Source organism: Bombina bombina, chromosome 1 (genome assembly GCF_027579735.1).
Source record: "Bombina bombina isolate aBomBom1 chromosome 1, aBomBom1.pri, whole genome shotgun sequence".
NCBI lineage: Eukaryota > Metazoa > Chordata > Amphibia > Anura > Bombinatoridae > Bombina > Bombina bombina.
Genome location: NC_069499.1, coordinates 1,037,099,073 through 1,037,121,672, shown reverse-complemented (window position 1 = coordinate 1,037,121,672; position 22,600 = coordinate 1,037,099,073). Strand labels below are relative to the sequence as shown.

The window sequence follows — 22,600 nt, the reverse complement described above, 5'->3', positions numbered from 1 at the left end:
AGCACTTGGGGCTGGTCCGTTTCTGCGAAAGGGACGAAAATTTGGTTTATTTTTGGTCTTGAAAGACCTATCCTGAGGAAGGGCGTGGCCCTTGCCCCCAGTGATATCAGAAATAATCTCTTTCAAGTCAGGGCCAAACAGCGTTTTCCCCTTGAAAGGAATGTTAAGCAATTTGTTCTTGGAAGACGCATCCGCTGACCAAGATTTTAGCCAAAGCGCTCTGCGCGCCACAATAGCAAAACCAGAATTTTTCGCCGCTAACCTAGCCAATTGCAAAGTGGCGTCTAGGGTGAAAGAATTAGCCAATTTGAGAGCATGAATTCTGTCCATAATCTCCTCATAAGAAGAATTATTATTGAGCGCCTTTTCTAGTTCATCGAACCAGAAACACGCTGCTGTAGTGACAGGAACAATGCATGAAATTGGTTGTAGAAGGTAACCTTGCTGAACAAACATCTTTTTAAGCAAACCCTCTAATTTTTTATCCATAGGATCTTTGAAAGCACAACTATCTTCTATGGGTATAGTGGTGCGTTTGTTTAGAGTAGAAACCGCCCCCTCGACCTTGGGGACTGTCTGCCATAAGTCCTTTCTGGGGTCGACCATAGGAAACAATTTCTTAAATATGGGGGGAGGGACGAAAGGTATACCGGGCCTTTCCCATTCTTTATCTACAATGTCCGCCACCCGCTTGGGTATAGGAAAAGCTTCGGGGGGCCCCGGGACCTCTAAGAACTTGTCCATTTTACATAATTTCTCTGGAATGACCAAATTCTCACAATCATCCAGAGTAGATAACACCTCCTTAAGCAGAGCGCGGAGATGTTCCAATTTAAATTTAAATGTAATCACATCAGGTTCTGCTTGTTGAGAAATTTTCCCTGAATCTGAAATTTCTCCCTCAGACAAAACCTCCCTGGCCCCCTCAGACTGGTGTAGGGGCACTTCAGAACCAATATCATCAGCGTCCTCATGCTCTTCAGTATTTTCTAAAACAGAGCAGTCGCGCTTTCGCTGATAAGTAGGCATTTTGGCTAAAATGTTTTTGATAGAATTATCCATTACAGCCGTTAATTGTTGCATAGTAAGGAGTATTGGCGCACTAGATGTACTAGGGGCCTCCTGTGTGGGCAAGACTGGTGTAGACGAAGGAGGGGATGATGCAGTACCATGCTTACTCCTCTCACTTGAGGAATCATTTTGGGCATCATTTTCTCTAAATTTTGTGTCACATAAATCACATCTATTTAAATGAGAAGGAACCTTGGCTTCCCCACATACAGAACACAGTCTGGTAGTTCAGACATGTTAAACAGGCATAAACTTGATAACAAAGTACAAAAAACGTTTTAAAATAAACCGTTACTGTCACTTTAAATTTTAAACTGAACACACTTTATTACTGCAAATGTGAAAAAGTATGAAGGAATTGTTCAAAATTCACCAAAATTTCACCACAGTGTCTTAAAGCCTTAAAAGTATTGCACACCAAATTTGGAAGCTTTAACCCTTAAAATAACGGAACCGGAGCCGTTTTTATATTTAACCCCTTTACAGTCCCTGGTATCTGCTTTGCTGAGACCCAACCAAGCCCAAAGGGGAATACGATACCAAATGACGCCTTCAGAAAGTCTTTTCTATGTATCAGAGCTCCTCACACATGCATCTGCATGTCATGCTTCCCAAAAACAAGTGCGCAATAGAGGCGCGAAAATGAGACTCTGCCTATGATTAGGGAAAGCCCCTAGAGAATAAGGTGTCCAATACAGTGCCTGCCGGTTATTTTACATAATTCCCAAGATTAAAATAATTCCTCAAGGCTATGGAGTATAAAATATTCTTATATATAAATCGTTTTAGCCCAGAAAATGTCTACAGTCTTAAAAGCCCTTGTGAAGCCCTTTTTTTCTTTATGTAATAAAAATGGCTTACCGGATCCCATAGGGAAAATGACAGCTTCCAGCATTACATCGTCTTGTTAGAATGTGTCATACCTCAAGCAGCAAAAGTCTGCTCACTGTTTCCCCCAACTGAAGTTAATTCCTCTCAACAGTCCTGTGTGGAAACAGCCATCGATTTTAGTAACGGTTGCTAAAATCATTTTCCTCTTACAAACAGAAATCTTCATCTCTTTTCTGTTTCAGAGTAAATAGTACATACCAGCACTATTTTAAAATAACAAACTCTTGATTGAATAATAAAAACTACAGTTAAACACTAAAAAACTCTAAGCCATCTCCGTGGAGATGTTGCCTGTACAACGGCAAAGAGAATGACTGGGGAAGGCGGAGCCTAGGAGGGATCATGTGACCAGCTTTGCTGGGCTCTTTGCCATTTCCTGTTGGGGAGGAGAATATCCCACAAGTAAGGATGACGCCGTGGACCGGACACACCTATGTTGGAGAAATATTATGGGTTTCATTTACCTTTAATTCAAAATACTGTGTCTATAAATAAATCTAAAATGTAAACAACAATATCCAGAAGCCTAGAGCAAGTGCTGTATGTGTATATTGAATTTAGCCTATAGCAAAGGACAAATTCTAACTACGTTATAGCAAAGTTCTCAGGCAATATAGAAAATATACTAAAGATGAAGGTTATGGGTTATTAATTCAACTTAAAAAGTAGGTGTATGATGGGTGGTGTGCCCATTAAAGGGACAGTCTACAGCAGAATTTGTATTGTTTTAAAAGATAGATAATCCCTTTATTACCCATTCCCTAGTTTTGCATAACCAACACAGTTATATTAATACACGTTTTACCTCTGTGATTATCTTGTATCTAAGCCTTTACAGACTGCCCCTTTATTTAATTTTTTGACAGACTTGCATTTTAGCCAAAGATTCCTTATTCCTAGGTAAACCCACGTGCGTGAGCTCAATGTTATCTATGACTTACATGAACCAACACCCTCTAGTGGTGAAAAACTGTCAAAATGCATTCAGATTAGAGGCTACTGATTACAGGGACATGAAACCCAAAGTTTCCCTCTCATGTATCAGATAGAGAATTCAATATAAAACAACTTTCTAATGTACTTATATTTAATTTGCTTAATTTTCTGTGTATCCTTTGTTGAAGAAACAGCAATGTACATGGGGGAGCCAATAACATGAGACATATGTGCAGTAACAAATTAGCAGCTACTGAGTCTAGGTATGTTTAACAAAAGGATACCAAAAGAATAAAACAAATTAGATAATAGAAGAAAAATGTAAAGTTGTTTCAAGTGGAATCATGAAAACATAATTTATGTAAGAACTTACCTGATAAATTAATTTCTTTCATATTGGCAAGAGTCCATGAGCTAGTGACGTATGGGATATACAATCCTACCAGGAGGGGCAAAGTTTCCCAAACCTCAAAATGCCTATAAATACACCCCTCACCACACCCACAATTCAATTTAACGAACAACCAAGTAGTGGGGTGATAAAGAAAGGAGAAAAAAGCATCAACCAAGGAATTTGGAAATAATTGTGCTTTATACAAAAAAATCATAACCACCATAAAAAGGGTGGGTCTCATGGACTCTTGCCAATATGAAAGAAATTAATGTATCAGGTAAGTTCTTACATAAATTATGTTTTCTTTCTTGTAATTGGCAAGAGTCCATGAGCTAGTGACGTATGGGATAGCAATACCCAAGATGTGGAACTCCACGCAAGCGTCACTAGAGAGGGAGGGATAAAATAAAAACAGCCATTTTCCGCTGAAAATTTATTCACAACCCAAAATATAAGTTATTCTCATAAATGAAAAGAAAAACTTAAAACCTAAGCAGAAGAATCAAACTGAAACAGCTACCTGAAGAACTTTTCTTCCGAAGAAGCAAATACATCAAAACGGTAGAATTTAGTAAATGTATGCAAAGACGACCAAGTTGCTGCTTTGCAAATCTGATCAACTGAAGCTTCATTCTTAAAAGCTCAGGAAGTGGAGACTGATCTAGTAGAATGAGCTGTAATTCTCTGAGGCGGGGCCTGACACGACTCCAAATAAGCTTGATGAATCAAAAGCTTTAACCACGAAGCCAAGGAAACAGCAGAAGCCTTCTGACCTTTCCTAGAACCAGAAAATATAACAAATAGACTAGAAGTCTTCCTGAAATCTTTAGTAGCTTCAATATAATATTTCAAAGCTCTCACCACATCCAAAGAATGTAAGGCTCTCTCCAAAGAATTCTTAGGATTAGGACACAAGGAAGGGACAACAATTTCTCTATTAATGTTGCTAGAATTCACAACCTTAGGTAAAAATTTAAATGAAGTCCGCAAAAACGCCTTATCCTGATGAAAAATCAGAAAAGGAGATTCACAAGAGCGAGCAGATAATTCAGAAACTTTTCTAGCAGAAGAGATGGCCAAAAGGAACAACACTTTCCAAGAAAGTAGTTTAATGTCCAAAGAATTCATAGGCTCAAAAGGAGGAGCCTGTAAAGCCTTCAAAACCAAATTAAGACTACAAGGAGGAGAGATTGATTTAATGATGAGCTTGATACGAACCAAAGCCTGTACAAAACAGTGAATATCAGGAAGTTTAGCAATCTTTCTGTGAAATAAAATAGAAAGAGCAGAGATTTGTCCCTTCAAGGAACTTGCAGACAAACCCTTATCTAAACCATCCTGAAGGAACTGTAAAATTCTAGGAATTTTGAAAGAATGCAAAGAGAATTTATGAGAAGAACACCATGAAATATAAATTTTCAAAACTCGATAATAAATCTTTCTAGAAACAGATTTACGAGCTTGTAACATAGTATTAATCACTGAGTCAGAGAAACCTCTATGACTAAGCACTAGGCGTTCAAATTTCCATACCTTCAAATTTAATGATTTGAGATCCTGATGGAAATACGGACCTTGAGACAGAAGGTCCGGCCTTAATGGAAGTGGCCAAGGTTGGCAACTGGACATCCGAACAAGATCCGCATACCAAAACCTGTGAGGCCATGCTGGAGCCACCAGCAATACAAACGATTGTTCCATGATGATTTTGGAGATCACTCTTGGAAGAAGAACTAGAGGCGGGAAAATATAAGCAGGTTGATAACACCAAGGAAGTGTCAGTGCATCTACTGCTTCCGCCTGAGAATCCCTGGACGGGTACCTGGGAAGTTTCTTGTTTAGATGAGAAGCCATCAGATCTATTTCTGGAAGACCCCACATCTGAACAACTTGAGAAAACACATCTGGATGGAGGGACCACTCCCCCGGATGTAAAGACTGACAGCTGAGATAATTCGCCTCCCAATTGTCTATACCTGGGATATGAACAGCAGAAATTAGACAGGAGCTGGATTCCGCCCAAGGAAGTATCTGAGATACTTCTTTCATAGCTTGGGGACTGCGAGTCCCACCCTGATGATTGACATATGCCACAGTTGTGATATTGTCTGTCTGAAAACAAATGAACGGTTCTCTCTTCAACAAAGGCCAAATCTGAAGAGCCCTGAAAATCGTACGGAGTTCCAAAATATTGATTGGTAATCTCGCCTATTGAGATTTCCAAACCCCTTGTGCTGTCAGAGATCCCCAATCTGAAAAACTTGCATCTGTTGTGATCACAGTCCAGGTTGGCCGAACAAAAGAGGCCCCTAGAACTATACGATGGTGATCTAACCACCAAGTCAGAGATAGTCGAACATTGGGATTTAAGGATATTAATTGTGATATCCTTGTATAATCCCTGCACCATTGGTTCAGCATACAAAGCTGAAGAGGTCTCATGTGAAAACAAGCAAAGGGGATCGCGTCCAATGCTGCAGCCATGAGACCTAAAACTTCCATGCACATAGCTACTGAAGGGAATGACTGAGACTGAAGGTTCCGACAGGCTGCAACCAATTTTAAACGTCTCGTCTGTTAGAGACAGAGTCATGGACACTGAATACATCTGGAAGCCTAAAAAGGTGACTCTTGTCTGAGGAATCTAGGAACTCTTTGGTAAATTGATCCTCCAACCATGTTTTAGAAGAAACAACACTAGTCGATTCGTGTGAGATTCTGCAGAACGTAAAGACTGAGCTAGTACCAAGATATCGTCCAAATAAGGAAACACTGCAATACCCCACTCTCTGGTTACAGAGAGTAGGGCACCGAGAACCTTTGAAAAGATTCTTGGAGCTATCACCAGGCCAAAAGGAAGAGCAACAAATTGGTAATGCTTGTCTAGAAAAGAGAATCTCAGAAACCGATAATTATCTGGATGAAAAGGAATATGAAGATATGCATCCTGCAAGTATATTGTGGATATATAATGTCCTTGCTGAACAAAGTTGGTACTCTTACATAACGATTCAAAATTTTCAGATCCAGAACTGGTCTGAATGAAATTTCTTTCTTGGGACAATGAATAGATTTGAATAAAAACTGGCATGATTACCCCTGATAACTCCAGGTCTGAAGCACACTTCAGAAAAGCCTGAGCCTTTACTGGATTTGCTGGGATGCGTGAGAGAAATAATCTTCTCACAGGAGGTCTTACTCTGAATCCTATTCGGTACCCCTGAGACAATACTCAGAATCCATTGATTTTGGACAGAATTTATCCAAACATCCTTGAAAAATCTTAATCTGCCCCTACCAGCTGAGCAGGAATGAGGGCAGCACCTTCATGCTGACTTAGGGGCTGGCTTTGGTTTCTTAAATGGCTTGGATTTATTCCAATTGGAAACAGATTCCTTGGGGGAAGGATTAGGTTTTTGTTCCTTATTTTGTTGAAAGGAACGAAAACAGTTAGAAGCTTTAGATTTACCCTTATGTCTTTTATCCTGAGGCAAAAAAAACTCCCTTCAACCCAGTGACAGTTGAAATTATTGAATCCAACTGAGAACCAAATAACTTATTACCTTGGAAAGAAAGAGATAGCAATCTGGACTTAGTCAGCATTCCAAGATTTAAGCCACAAAGCTCTTCTAGCTAAAATAGCAAAAGACATAGATCTAACATCAATTTTGATATCAAAAATGGCATCACAAATAAAATGATTAGCATGTTGAAGCAAGTTAACAATGCTAGATAAATCAGAATCCAATTCTTATTGCACTAAATTTTCCAACCAAAAAGTTGATGCAGCTGCAACATCAGCCAAAGAAGTTGCAGGCCTGAGAAGATGACCTGAATATAGAAAGGCTTTCCTTAGATAAGATTCAAGTTTCCTATCTAAAGGATCTTTAAAAGAAGTACGTTTATCAAGAGTTGAGATAGCCCCATCAACTTTGTGGACCTTTTCCAAAAACTCTATTGTAATTGCTGGCAAAGGATACCATTTTTTAAACCTTGAAGAAGGAATAAAATAAGTACCAGCCCTATTCCATTCCTTAGAAATCATATCAGAAATAGCATCAGGAACTGGAAAAACCTCTGGAGTAACCACAGGAGGTTTAAAAACAGAATTTAAATGTTTACTAGTTTTAATATCAAGAGGACTAGTCTCCTCAATATCCAATGTAATCAACACTTCCTTTAACAAAGAACGAATATACTCCATTTTAAATAAATAAGTAGATTTGTCAGTGTGAATATCTGAGGAAGGATCTTCAGAATCAGATAGATCCTCATCAGAGGAGGATAATTCAGTATGTTGTCGGTCATTTGAAATTTCATCAACCTTATGGAAATTTTTAAAAGACCTTTTACATTTATTAGAAGGCGGGATGGCAGACAAAGCCTTCTGAATAGAATCAGCAATAAATTATTTTAAATTCACAGGTATATCTTGTACATTAGACGTTGAAGGAACAGCAACAGGCAATGCATTATTACTGATGGACACATTATCAGCATGTAAAAGTTTATCATGACAACTATTACAAACCACAGCTGGAGATATAATCTCCATAAGTTAACAAATGCACTTAGCTTTGGTAGAACTTATCAGGCAGCAGGGTTCCAACAGATACTACTGAGACAGGATCAGATTGAGACATCTTGCAAAATGTAAGAGAAAAAACAACATATAAAGCAAAATTATCAATTTCCTTATATGGCAGTTTCAGGAATGGGAAAAATGCAAACAGCATAGCCCTCTGAGAGAAAAAGGCAAGAGACATATAGGAATGGGGTTTTAAATAATGAAATTATTTTGCGCCAAGTATGACGAACAACGTAACAATTTTTTTTGGAACTAACAACATCCGGAAATGACACACTCGCGTCACTAACGACGCAACCTTGTGCAAGACACACGGCATCAACTAAGATGACGGAAATGACGAATTTGCGTCATCGGACGTACCTTCACGCCAAAAAAATTCCCGCGCCAAAAATGACGCAATAAACTTCGGCATTTTGCGCACTCACGGGCCTCATTTTGAAGCAAATATTGAAAAGAAAAAAGCATTCAATTTGAAAAAAAAAAAAAGGCTAAACAAAAATATTTCCTAAATATGTTTTTCCCCCAAATATGAAACTGACAGTCTGCAAAAAGGAAATACATAAACCTGACTCATGGCAAATATAAGTACAATACATATATTGAGAACTTTATATTAATGCATAAAGTGCCAAACCATAGCTGAGGTGTCTTAAGTAATAAAAACATACTTACCAAAAGACACCCATCCACATATAGCAGATAGCCAAACCAGTACTGAAACGGTTATCAGTAGAGGTAATGGAATATGAGAGTATATTGTTGATCTGAAAAGGGAGGTAGATGAATCTCTATGACCGATAACCTATGAAAAAGATCTCCCGTGAGGAAAACCATTGCATTCAATAGGTGATACTCCCTTCACATCCCTCTGACATTCACTGTACTCTGAGAGGAACCGGGCTTCAAAATCCTGAGAAGCGCATATCAACGTTGAAATCTTAGCACAAACTTACTTCACCACCTCCAAAGGAAGCAAAGTTTGTAAAACTGAATTGTGGGTGTGGTGAGGGGTGTATTTATAGGCATTTTGAGGTTTGGGAAAATCTGCCCCTCCTGGTAGGATTGTATATCCCATATGTCACTAGCTCATGGACTCTTGCCAATTACATGAAAGAAAGAATGATTTGGGTTTCACTGCCCTCTAAGCATAGTTTAAAAAAAAAAAGCATACAAACATGAATTTGCTTCATAGGCGTTTACTGCAAATCTCAAAGTGTGTTTTGGTTTTATTTTTAACTCTGGACTTTAAAAAAGGGCTAGAGTGCATATTGCAGACCATGGCCTACAAAATGCTTGCTAAAAATCGGAAACATGAATAAAAGTTTGTTTATATCAATGTTTTATATTTCAGACTTCTATGATAATTAAAACTATACTAATGTGGGCTCTATATAGAAGTAATAGACCTTTAAATTGCATGTCTATGTCTATGATTAAGCACCTGTAGTGGGTGCGAAACATGTCAGACGTATCCCGTTAGCCTTCCTGTCATTTTTTGTGCCTTGTTTGTTAGGATTTGCATCCTTTTTTAATGGACCAAACAGGTTTGGATTTTTATTTTTTCTTAACATACCAGTGAGTTCCTGCTTTTTGTTTTTGCCATTTGGATTTATGGCGTGATTCTGCCACAGTTATGGAGCTTTGAGCCTGAACGATTGCACTTCTGGCAATCTTGTTCTATCCGGAACTGTTGAATCTATTGGGGACTATCATTCCTGAGATGCCGGGTACCTCCGCTTCCTGTTCTGGTTATTTGTAGAGTGCCAACAGATTCTGCAGTGCTATAAACATAAGCAGTATACACGGTAGCATTTATAGGGATCAAATGGGTAGAGGGCCCTGCCGAGAGTCGCAGGGTTGTAGATATAGATAGAGAGATATCCCTACTGGAGCAGTGGAAATGTGCTTACTAGAGTGATAAATTACACTTCACTATATGGCAAGAAAAAATAATCTGGGTGTGGGGGATACCAGGAGACTGCTACCTACTGGAATGCTTAGTGCTTACTATAAAGTTTGCTGGAGGGATAATGGTCTGGGGCTGGTTTCCAGGGTTTGGGCTAGGCCCCCTAATTCTTGTGAAGGGTAACCACATAAAAAGGACCAGAGAAGGGACAGTCTAGTCAAATTTAAATGTCCATGAGTCATATAGGGCATGCAATTTTAAACAACTTTCCAATTCACTTTTATCATCAAATTTGCTTTGCTCTTTGAATGCCGCCTCTTATCTGAATGCATGAGTTTTTCACAACTAGAGGGCATTTAGTTCATGTGTGCCATATAGATAACATTGTGCTCATGCCCGTGGAGTTACTTATGAAAGGGCACTGATTGGCTAAAATGAAAGTCTGCCAAAAGAACTGAAATAAGGTGGCAGTCCGCAGGGGCTTAGATACAAGGTTATCACAGAGGAAATAAAGTATATTAATATAATCGTGTTGGTTATGCAAAATTGGGGAATGGGTAATAAAGGGATTATCTGTCTTTTTAAACAATAAAAATTCTAGAGTAGACTGTCCCTTTAACATTTGTAGAATTAAAAAGTGTTTAACAAGAAAATGCATTGGCACTTACCGATTTTTTTATTTTTAAGTAGGGATTTTTTTTTGGACAAATTTAAAAATGTATTTCAATTTGCCAGCTACAATGTTTAAAGGGACAGTAAACCTTAAAAATAATGTTATATAATTCTGCACATAGTGCAGAATTATATAACATTATTTAAGTGCTATAGCCATAAAAGCATTTTTTCCTTTTATTTTTTGCTAAAATACGGCGCTTTTACAGACCCGCTCTCTGCTGAGCGGGTCTGTAATATTCAGTCAGCGCATCGGGCCAGCTGTATAGTCACAGCCCGGCCCGACCGCGCCATAAGACTAAGTGCAGCTCGCTCCTGTGACAGGAGCGAGCTGCACTTAGTCTTATGGCGCGGTCGGACCGGGCTGTGACTATACAGCTGGCCCGATGCGCTGACTGAATATTACAGACCCGCTCAGCAGAGAGCGGGTCTGTAAAAGCGCCGTATTTTAGCAAAATATAAAAGGAAAAAATGCTTTTATGGCTATAGCACTTAAATAATGTTATATAATTCTGCACTATGTGCAGAATTATATAACATTATTTTTAAGGTTTACTGTCCCTTTAATGTTACAGCCATCAGCAAATCACAGACATACATTGTTAACTCTTATACATGCTCAGTAGAAGCAGATGCCTTAAAAAAGTGTGCATATAAAAAAAAAAAAAAAAAAAAAAGACTCAAATTGATAAGAGGTAAATAGGAAAGACTTAAAAGGGACACTGAACCCATTTTTTTTCTTTAATGATTCAGATAGAGCATACAATTTTAAGCAACTTTCTAATTTATTCCTATTAAATTTTCTTTGTTCTCTCTTGCCATCTTTATTTGAAAAAGAAGGCATCTAAGCTAAGGAGCCAGCCAATCTTTGGTTCAGACCATGGACAGCACTTGTTTATTGGGGCTGTCCAATCAGCAAGGACAACCCATGTTGTTCACTAAAAATGGGCCGGCATCTAAACTTACATTCTTGCTTTTCAAATAAACATACCAAGAGAATGAAGAAAATTTGATAATAGGAGTAAATTAGAAAGTTGCTTAAAATTGCATGCTCTATCTGAATAAAGAAAGAAAAAAAATTGGGTTCAGTGTACCTTTAAAAAAAACTGCATGCTCGTAAGTTTTAATTTTTACTTTAATGATCCAGTAAACAAAGAGATTTAAAACAATCTGATGCTTCCAAATTTGTGGAAACAAGATTGTAGAAGGCCTTTTCCTGTTCGAGCATGAGTGTGCCCTGTGCACATGTGGAGTAACTTGAGTGGCCTGCACAGAGCCATCATCCCCATTAAGCACCTATGGGATGAATTTGAACGCTGACTGCGTGACACACGGTCTCATCAAACATCAGTGCCTGACCTCAAACGCTCTTTTGGCCGAATAGGCAAAATTCACACAAACACTCCTAAATATTGTGGACACCCTTTCAGAAGAGTGGTGGCTGTTTAGCCACAAAGGGAGGCCCAACTCCATGTCAACGTTCACGGTTTTGAAATGCGATGTCCAAGAAGCTCAAATACGTGCAGGGCTCCAATTCGTTAAAGGATATTAATGCACAAATGAATGCACTGTTGGTGAGGTATTTTAGAGCAGTGCATGCATGTAGTATCCAATCACCATAAGGAGTAAAATAAAGTTTGCAAAGGACATTCATGCAACAATGGCACACTATCCAATCAGAACATGCCCTCTGAAGCTTAGTCAGCGCTACTTAAAACGGCAAACTTATACTACATTCTACAGCGGTCAGATAGGATATTCATATGTTTTTCTCAGATATTAAAAAAAACTGGTACATAATACATATTTTGCAAAGACTGTTTTATTGAAAGTGCATACAAGTGGGAGTCACAAGCGGGTGTTAAAATAAATGTTAAAAGGGACACTGAACCCACATTTTTTCTCTTTCGCGATTCAGATAGAGCATGCAATTTTAAGCAAGTTTCTAATTTACTCCTATTATCAAATTTTCTTCATTCTCTTGGAATCTTTATTTGAAATGCAAGAAAGTAAGTTTAGATGCCAGCCCATTTTTGGTTAACAACCTGGGTTGTTCTTGCTGATTGGTGGATAAATTCACCCACCAATAAACAAGCGCTGTCCAGTGTCTGAACCAAAAAAATAGCTTAGGTGCCCTTTTCAAATAAAGATAGCAAGAGAACAAAGAAAATGTCATCATAGGAGTAAATTAGAAAGTTGCTTAAAATTGCATGCTCTGATTCACGAAAGAAAATTTGGGTTCAGTGTCCCTTCAAAAAAAGGGATCTGGAAAATTTAAAACTTTTTTTTAATTGAACTGGGTATGATGGCAGCAAATAGGTAAAGAGGGGAGGGTTAGAGAGCTGTTTGAGGGGAGGGGGGATTCAACACTGCAGAATAAATAAATTATATTAAAAAAAACTTTAATACTTAAGATGGCGGTGACAATTGTGAGGTGGGGGAGGGAAGATAGCTGTTTGAGGGGGGTCAAGGAGAGAATCAGGGGGTGGGGGGGATGATCTCTACACTAAAGCTAAAATTAATCCTACAAGCTACCTAATTAACCCCTTCACTGCTGGGCATAATACGAGTGTGGTGCGCAGCGGCATTTAGCGGCCTAATTACCAAAAAGTAATACTAAAGCCATAAATGTTAGCAATTTCTGCATCCCAGAGAAGCATTTACAAATATTTAGAGCTGCAACAACTAATCGTAATAATCGATTATGAAAATAGTTGTCAACGAATCTCATAATCGATTAGTTGGTTTGCAATTAGTTCGTCTGTGCACAACACCAGCTGCTTCACTCCAATGAACTCCTGCATATGCTTTTGTGTTTTATGGTTATGTCCTTAGCCTAAAGGATGTCTACAGACGTCTACTTTTCACTTTTTCAGGACAGTATACGTTTACAACTACCCCTGGCTTATGTGCAACCCAGATATAATAGTCCATCATTAGGATTGTTTATATTAAATCTGGTGATTTGGAACTATGCTTTTCATGATATAGTGCCAAGCTTGTTTACACCTTGCCCCTAGATTGATGGTAGTTATTTAAATTGATGTGCACTATTATCTGTTTGCACAATTATTAGCAGATTGCTTGCTATTGCTGATTATATGTACTGTATAAATAAATGTGTAAGGCTTTGTCCTGTTATTGATATACAGTCCTTAGCACTTCTGATTTTGTTTTTTATTGTTTTTTTATATTTTTAATAAATTGTGATAATATGTACCAGATTCAACCTTTATAAGTATATATTCGTTATTTTTAGAGCAGACTAGATATTTCCCCTAACCTTATAGCTGGTTATTTACCATTGCATATAGATATTCAAGATATTTTTATGTTAGAATGAAGTCAAGGGTTACTTTATTGAGAGGCCCCTTGCCAAGGTAGAAAACACATAGCATTGGTGAAGAGCTAACAAAGATAAATATCCCACTTTGGTGAAATTGGCAAAACCCTACTTATACACCTCAACAGCCTTTTCTCTGCTGCAGGAAATATAGCTGCAAACAGAGAACCAGCCTTAGCCAGAAGCATGTGGACATGTTGAGATTTTTGCATTTCAATGCAAAGTTTCTGAAAGAGTGAGTAACAGAATGTTATTAACAGTGATAGTGTAACTCTTTCTAGTTCTACCTCTTTTCAAAGAGTTTATGGTTTTGTTTAATTATAAAACTGCTCTGCTGCATAAAAATTGAAGAAAGAGTTGTGTTAATGTAAAGTTTTAGTCTGAAGTTTATATTTGTAACACTCATTATGTGGATTTTATTTAAAACATAGAAAACTATTATTGATTCTCTTTTTATCCGATTAGTCGATTAATCCAAAAAATAAATCGGCCGATTAATCGATTATGAAAATAATCGTTAGTTGCAGCCCTACAAATATTTGTGCAAAAATTGCATAAGGCGTTTGTAAATAATTTCAGTGAAAAACTATTACAGTGAAAAAAGTTAACTATTTTTTTTATTTTATCGCATTTGACAGTGAAATGGTGGCATGAAATATACCAAAATGGGCCTAGATCAATACGTTGGGTTGTCTACTAAAAAAATATATATACATTATTATTGGTTATTTGTAGAGTGCCAACAGATTCCACAGCGCTATAAACATAGGTGGAATACAAGGAAACATTGATAGGGATCAGACGGGTAGAGGGCCCCGTTTTAGTCAGCTCTAAAGAAGGTGATCTCCAAACAGCATGGCTCTTAGGCTTACATGCTACAGGGGTTCAAGGGGATAGCAATGGAGGAGAGGAAAGGGTATAAAGAAAGGTTAGTGTATGTTGTATGCACCCTTGAACAGTAGAGTCTTTAGAGAGCGCTTGAAGATTTCAAAACTAGGGGAGAGTCTTGTGGAGCAAGGCAGAGAGTGCCACAAGATGGAAGCCAATCTGGAGAAGTCCTGTAAGCGGGAGTGTGAGAAGGTAACGAGAGGAGGAGGTCCTGATCAGAGCGAAGGGGACGGGAGGGAGAGTATCTGGAGACAAGGTCTGAGATATAGGGGGGGAGCAGTGCAGTTGAGGGCTTTGTATGCAAGAGTGAGAATTTTGTGTTTAATCCTGGAGGCAAGAGGAAGCCAGTGAAGGGATTGGCAGAGAGGTGCAGCAGATCAAAAGGTGGAAGTGGCAGGATTTAGCAAAGGATTGAATGTGAGGAGTAAAAGAAAGATCTGAGTCAAGTGTGACCCCAAGACGGGCATGCAGGGTAGGGGTAATGATGCAGTTGTCGAAAGAGATTGGGGGAGGAAATTTTGGAATACTGAGGGAAAACAAGGAGCTCAGTTTTGGAGAGATTTAGCTTAAGGTAGTGAGAGGACATCCAGGAAGAGATGCTTGAAAGACAGTTAGTGACACAGGTTAACAAGGAAGGAGATAGGTCTGGGGCTGACTAGTAGATTTGGGTGTCGTCGGCATACAAATGATATTGGAACCCGTGGGACTTTATTAGGGAACCTAATAATGACGTGTAGATTGAGAAGGGGACCAAGGACAGAGCCTTGCGGTACCCCGACAAAGTGGTGACTGGGCAGAGGAGGACCCAGAGAAGGCTACACTAAAGGTACAGTTTGACAGGTAGGAAGAGAACCACGAGAGGGCTGTGTCACAAATGCTGAAGGATTGGAGGGTTTGGAGCAAACAAGGGTGGTCAACAGTATCAAAGGCTACATGGATACATGTGACGGAATATTTAGGGATTTCTGACAGATATTAGTGTCACAATGTAACTATCGTTAATTTTGAAGAAGAAGAAAAAATGCTTTGAAATAGCAAAGTGCTACTTATTTCTAAACTCAGGACAAAATTTAGAAACTATCATGGGTGTTTTTTGGTAACAGATTTTGGGGGTCAAAGTTGGAAAGTGTTTTTTTTTTCATTTTTCATCATATTTTATTTTTTATAGTAAATTATAAGATGTGAGGAAAATAATTTTAAATTTAGAAAGTTTATTTAAAGACGAGAAACTGTATATAATGTGTGGGTACACTAAGTGAGTAAGAGGAAAATTACAGCTAAACAGAAACACAGCAGAAATGTAAAAAATAGCCCTGGTACTTAACAGAAAGAAAATTGAAAAATGGTCTGGTCACCAAGGGGTTTAAGGAATACTAAACCCAAATTATTTATTTCATGATTCAGATACACCATGCAATTTTAAGCAACTTTCTAATTATCCTATTATTTTTTCCTTTGTTCTCATGCAATCTTTATTTTATAAAGCAGGAATGTTAAACCCCAAAGTTTTCTTTCATGATTCATAGAGAATACAATTTTAAACAACATTCCAATTTACTTATATTATCTAATTTGCTTAATTCTTTAGATATCCTTTGTTGAAGAAATAGCAATGCACATGGGTGAGCCAACCACACGAGGCACCTATGTGCAGCCACCAACCAGCAGCTACTAAGCCTATCTAGATATGCTTTTCAGCAAAGGATATCAGGAGAATGAAGCAAATTAAATAGAAGTAAATTAGAAGATTGTTTAAAAATACATGCTCTTTCTAAATCATGAAAGAAAACATTTGGGTTTCATGTCCCTTTAAGAGCCAGTCCTTTTTTGGTTCAGCACCTGGGTAGCACTTGCTGATTGGTGGCTAAATGTAGCAAACCAATCAGCAAGCTCTACCCAGGTGCTGAACCAAAAATGGACAGGCTTCTAACCTTACATTTCTGCTTTTTCAAATAAAGATAGAAAGAGAATTAAGATAAATTAATTGGTGTAAATTAGAAAGTTGTTCAAAATTGTGTGCTCTATCTGAATCAAGAAATAAACAAAATTGTGTTTAGTATCCCTTTAAAAGCGGTTTATTTTGAATTGGAAGCTAAAACATATGTACAATTGTATCACTGCAATTAATACTTTGTAACCCTTCCAAAAGCTTTCTGAACACTACCATTCTCATTGGCCACTGTCACTTCATGCTTCCACTCCTTATACATTAGGCAGAAGAGTGCTTAGCATGTGGTAAGAAAAATAAAGGGACATGAAACGTAAAATATTTCTCTCAAGATTCCAATAGAGAACAATGTTAAACGTTCAAATTTACTTCATTCTTCAGGTATACTTTGTTGAAGAAATAGCAATGTACATGGGTGAGCCAAATCACACAAGGCATCTATGTGCAGCCAATAAGCAGATACTGAGCCTATTTAGATATGCTTTTCAACAAAGAATACCGAGAGAATGAAGCAATAGGTGTAAATTGGAAAGTTGTTTAAAACTGCATGCTCTTTCGAAATCATTTAAGAAAAAAAAATGTGTTTCATGTCCCTTTAACGACCGATTGTTCACTGGCTGATATGAAGAACTCACCACTATTGGGGACAGCAACATACCACAAGAATAAAAAGATTTGTTCTCAGTACAACATTCTATTTTAAAATAAAGTAATACATTGTAAGATGACTAAAGGATATAAATTAAAACACTACATAAATATATTCAAATTATTCCTGCCTCACTCTAATAACCAGTTCTATCATATTGTAATCTAGTTTACACTGCATTCCAGTAGTGATGGGAGTTTGAATATGTACAGCAACCTACAGATACCTGCACTGTAATCTAGGTTCAGAAATGAAAGTACCCATAATTAGAGTGAGGTGCATGAGATTTTAGTTTTTTAGTTTAACCCCTTAATGACCGAGGACGTGCAGGGTACGTCCTCAAAAAAAAGGCAGTTAACGCCTGAGGACGTACCCTGCACGTCCTCGGTGTGGAAAGCAGCTGGAAGCGATCCTGCTCGCTTCCAGCTGCTTTCCGGTTATTGCAGTGATGCCTCGATATGGAGGCATCCTGCAATAACCATACATGGCCATCCGATGCAGAGAGAGCCACTCTGTGGCCCTCTCTGCACCGGACATCGATGGCCGGTATCGTTGGTGGGTGGGAGCCGAATTGGGAGGCGGGTGGGCGGCCATCGGTGTTGCGCGTGACGTCACGGGGGGCGGGATCGGGACCGTCGGGGGCGCGCACGGGCGCCCGCGTGCACGGGGGGTGGCAACCGCTACACTACAGAAAAGTAAAAAAAAAATTAAATAAACTTTTTTTCAAAACCATCTAAGGGATCTGGAAGGGGTGGGGGGTTGGTCTTGGGGGGGGGGAAGCTACACTACAGAAAAGGGACATATTTTATTTAAAAAAAAGCATTTTTTTTCACTAAACTGGGTACTGGCAGACAGCTGCCAGTACCCAAGATGGCGCACATTAAGTCAGAGGGGGAGGGTTAGAGAGCTGTTTAGTGGGGGATCAGTGAAGTTGGGGGCTAAGGGGGATCCCTACACAGAAGCATATGTAAATATGCTAACAAAAAATGCACAAAAAAGCCCAAATATACCTTTTATTTTAGTACTGGCAGAGTTTCTGCCAGTACTTAAGATGGCGGGGACATTTGTGGGGTAGGGGAGGGAAGAGAGATGTTTGGGAGGGATCAGGGGGTCTGATGTTTCAGGTGGGAGGCTGATCTTTACACTAAAGCTAAAATTAACCCTGCAAGCTCCCTACAAGCTACCTAATTAACCCCTTCACTGCTAGCCATAATACACGTGTGATGCGCAGCACCATTTAGCAGCATTCTAATTACCAAAAAGCAACTCCAAAGTCATATATGTCTGCTATTTCTGAACAAAGGGGATCCCAGAGAAGCATTTACAACCATTTGTGCCATAATTGCACAAGCTGTTTGTAAATTATTTCAGTGAGAAACCTAAAATTGTGAAAAATTTTACGTTTTTTTTAATTTGATCGCATTTGGCGGTGAAATGGTGGCATGAAATATACCAAAATGGGCCTAGATCAATACTTGGGGTTGTCTACTACACTACACTAAAGCTAAAATTACCCCAAAAAGCTCCTTACATGCTCCCTAATTAACCCCTTCACTGCTGGGCATAATACACGTGTGGTGCGCAGTGACATTTAGCGGCCTTCTAATTACCAAAAAGCAATGCCAAAGCCATATATGTCTGCTATTTCTGAACAAAGGGGATCCCAGAGAAGAATTTACAACCATTTATGCCATAATTGCACAAGCAGTATGTAAATAATTTCAGTGAGAAACTGAAAGTTTGTGAAAAAATTTGTGAAAAAGTGAACAATTTTTTGTATTTGATCGCATTTGGCGGTGAAATGGTGGCATGAAATATACCAAAATGGGCCTAGATCAATAATTTGGGATGTCTTCTAAAAAAAAAATATATACATGTCAATGGATATTCAGGGATTCCTGAAAGATATTAGTGTTCTAATGTAACTAGCGTTAATTTTGAAAAAAAATGGTTTGAAAATAGCAAAGTGCTACTTGTATTTATGGCCCTATAAGTTACAAAAAAAGCAAAGAAGATGTAAACATTGGGTATTTCTAAACTCAGGACAAAATTTAGAAACAATTTAGCATGGGTGTTTTTTGGTGGTTGTAGATATGTAACAGATTTTGGGGTTCAAAGTTAGAAAAAGTGTGTTTTTTTCCATTTTTCCTCATATTTTATAATTTTTTTTATAGTAAATGATAAGATATGATGAAAATAATGGTATTTTTAGAAAGTCCATTTAATGGCGAGAAAAACGGTATATAATATGTGTGGGTACAGTAAATGAGTAAGAGGAAAATTTCAGCTAAACACAAACACCGCAGAAATGTAAAAATAGCCTTGGTCCCAAACGGACAGAAAATGGAAAAGTGCTCTGGTCACTAAGGGGTTAATACCACATTTAACATCCCCTTTAACTCACTAGAAGTCCAAATGTTAAAATTAAACCTATTCCTGCTGCAGAGGATAGGATGCATATAAATTACAAAAGACTTAGTGGACTCAAAACAAATATTGCACACATATTACAGATGACTCCATGTCTACATGTTACTAAATGATCATCTATTGTTAGATTATATAAAACCTTAGAATAAAAACAAAAATGTGAAGACCATGATGTTGCTCTGTGTATTCCATAAAATGACAGCAAAACATCACAAGAAAAATAATTTTATTAGAGCAAAACCCTGCAAATAGATCAGTGTTTCGCAACTGCAGTCCTCAAGTATCCCCAATAGGCCAGGTTTTCATTAAAACATAAACCAGTGCACATGTGAAGTAATCAGCTGGTTAGTAATACCATGATACTAATTTACTCTCAGCCATCAGCTAATTATTTCACCTGTGTACTAGTTCAGCTATAATGAAAACCTGCCCTGTTTGGGGTACTTGATGACAGCAGTTGAGAAACACTGCAATAGACTAAGCTGAAGTCCCCCCACAGTGTTTGTCCTTACCACCTCGAATGGATGATTCAAATACTCTTCTGAATAGCAATTTTTTATTTATTTCTTAAGAAAATAGAGGAAACAGTTTAAAGTGAGAAAATACTCAATGCAAAAAAGGTATAGCAATCATGTGAAATGGGAAAGCACACACGGTTTCATGAGCCAGTGATCACAAATAACTTCCAACATATATCCTTGAATAAAATAATTCCCTGGCTCTATAGAGAGAATGGGAGACATTGGATCATGATTAAAGAAATCTAGTAATTACCAAGACATTACAAAGCAGTAAAGTGTGGGCACAAGGTCTACAAAATCATACATTTAAAATAAAAAAAAAGCTAGTCAAATCATGATATATGTCAATATAATATTCATGAAGAAATTACACTTTACTGTTTGATAACGCTTCACAAATTATGCAAATATGGATGGTAATTCCTAAACGGCTTATTGCAATCAATGATATTCACGGCCCAACATGACATTTAACCCAGTTACTACCTTAGAGGTCTGGAACTCGTTGCAGCTCACTAAAGAACACTAAGCTATATGTGTTATCAACTAAATGTAAAATATGTTGTATGAAACCGTGACATTGGATCATTGCCTCGAATGTATCGATCGATATGAGACAACATAAAAGCGATGTCATTAAAATGTCGCCGGATGTGGACTCAGGCAGTGCGACGGCTGCACCCTGACAGTGTTAAAGAGGCCCGTCGATTGATGGCAGATAGTCAAAATGCGAACTAGGTGAAGCACTTGCTACTTCAACCTTAAGCCATAGAAACACCTGTCAACCGCAATAGCTGCATAGGAGCCTTGACCAGGGGCCGCGCACCGCCATCCCCACCCTTGTGCGGGGCGAGCCCCCAGGCGGCCTCCAAGTCGAAGCAAGAAACCCAAGGTTTTGGGCCATCTTATTGACATATACCCATTAAAGCGCACCTGAGTAATCGCAAACCAGCAATGAGACTTGTCGTTATTTATTCAGACGAGATCGGATTTTCCTCACTGTCCCCCTCTGCAGCGGATTCACTGCCGTTTCACTTCCGTTCCAGCCACCACTTCCGCTTCCTTCAAAGCCCCGCCCCTTTCCTGCGCTCCCTCCTCCTTGGCATGGCTGGGAGAGTAGCACTGGTCGTTATGCTAAAGGGAGGGGAGCGATGATGTCAGCGATGCCATGGTAACATTGAGATGACGTCAGCACAATGAACTAGGGAGCGACTTGAGACTGGGAGACACTGACAGGCGGTGAAGGGAGTTTGGGCGGGAACTGGAAGAACTGGGTTTAATTAATAGGTTATGTGAAAGTGGATACCTTCCTTGCTAAAATTCAAGCTATGCTTTGTAGAGAAGCAGCGTATGCTAGATGGCAATATGACATTAATGTAGGTACATTAAAAATAGTGACAGCACCACTTAAACAATATAGAAAGATAAATCCAAACAGCCTAAAGAAGTCACAGTGCACGGAATAAGGAATTGTCTAAACACTCCTACAACAATACAAAATTCGCTAATGGTGGAGTTTAACGTCCCAAGTGATGTAACCATGTTATATTTTATTTAACTATGATATATTTTATTTAAACATGTTATATTTTATTTAAAAAATTAATTTCAGGTAAACAGTCTGCTCAGATTCCATGTTTCATCTGCTATCTGCTGCTCACTATTACCTGTCCTACATCAAATATTGTGTTCGTCCTTTTGGTCTACCTATAAACTACTTAACCTGGTACACGTTCATTGGCCGTACGTGGGAATTACTTAAAGGGCCATAATACCCAAAGGTTTAAACACTTGAAAGTGATACACCATAGCTGTAAAAAGCTGACTAGAAAATATCACCTGAACATCTCTATGTAAAAAAGAAAGATATTTCTCCAACATTGGTGTGTCCGGTCCACGGCGTCATCCATAACTTGTGGGAATATTCTCTTCCCCAACAGGAAATGGCAAAGAGCACAGCAAAAGCTGTCCATATAGTCCCTCCTATGCTCCGCCCACCCCAGTCATTCTCTTTGCCGTTGCACAGGCAGCATCTCCACGGAGATGGTGAAGAGTATGTGGTGATTAGTTGTAGTTTTTTATTCTACTATCAAGAGTTTGTTATTTTAAAATAGTGCTGGTATGTACTATTTACTCTGAAACAGAAAAGGATGAAGAGTTCTGTTTGTGAGAGGATTATGATTTTAGCAGCAGTAACTAAAATCGTTTGCTGTTTCCACATAGGACTGTTGAGATGAGATAACTTCAGTTGGGGGAAACAGTTAGCAGACTTCTCTGCTTAAGGTATGACTAGCCATATTTCTAACAAGATTGTGTAATGCTGGAAGGCTGTCATTTTCCCCTCATGGGGACCGGTAAGC

At 38.5% G+C, this 22,600-nt stretch overlaps 1 protein-coding gene across 1 annotated transcript in view; it reads right to left on the bottom strand.

The window, feature by feature from the left end:
- The window catches only part of YWHAB (tyrosine 3-monooxygenase/tryptophan 5-monooxygenase activation protein beta), a 201,650-nt gene extending 180,322 nt beyond the window's left edge, over positions 1 to 21,328 (bottom strand). The window contains exon 1 of the mRNA XM_053719975.1: positions 21,174 to 21,328. The gene's annotated coding sequence lies outside the window, so the exon portion shown is untranslated. The remainder of the gene's footprint in view (positions 1 to 21,173) is intronic.
- Between the last annotated feature and the right edge of the window lie 1,272 nt (positions 21,329 to 22,600).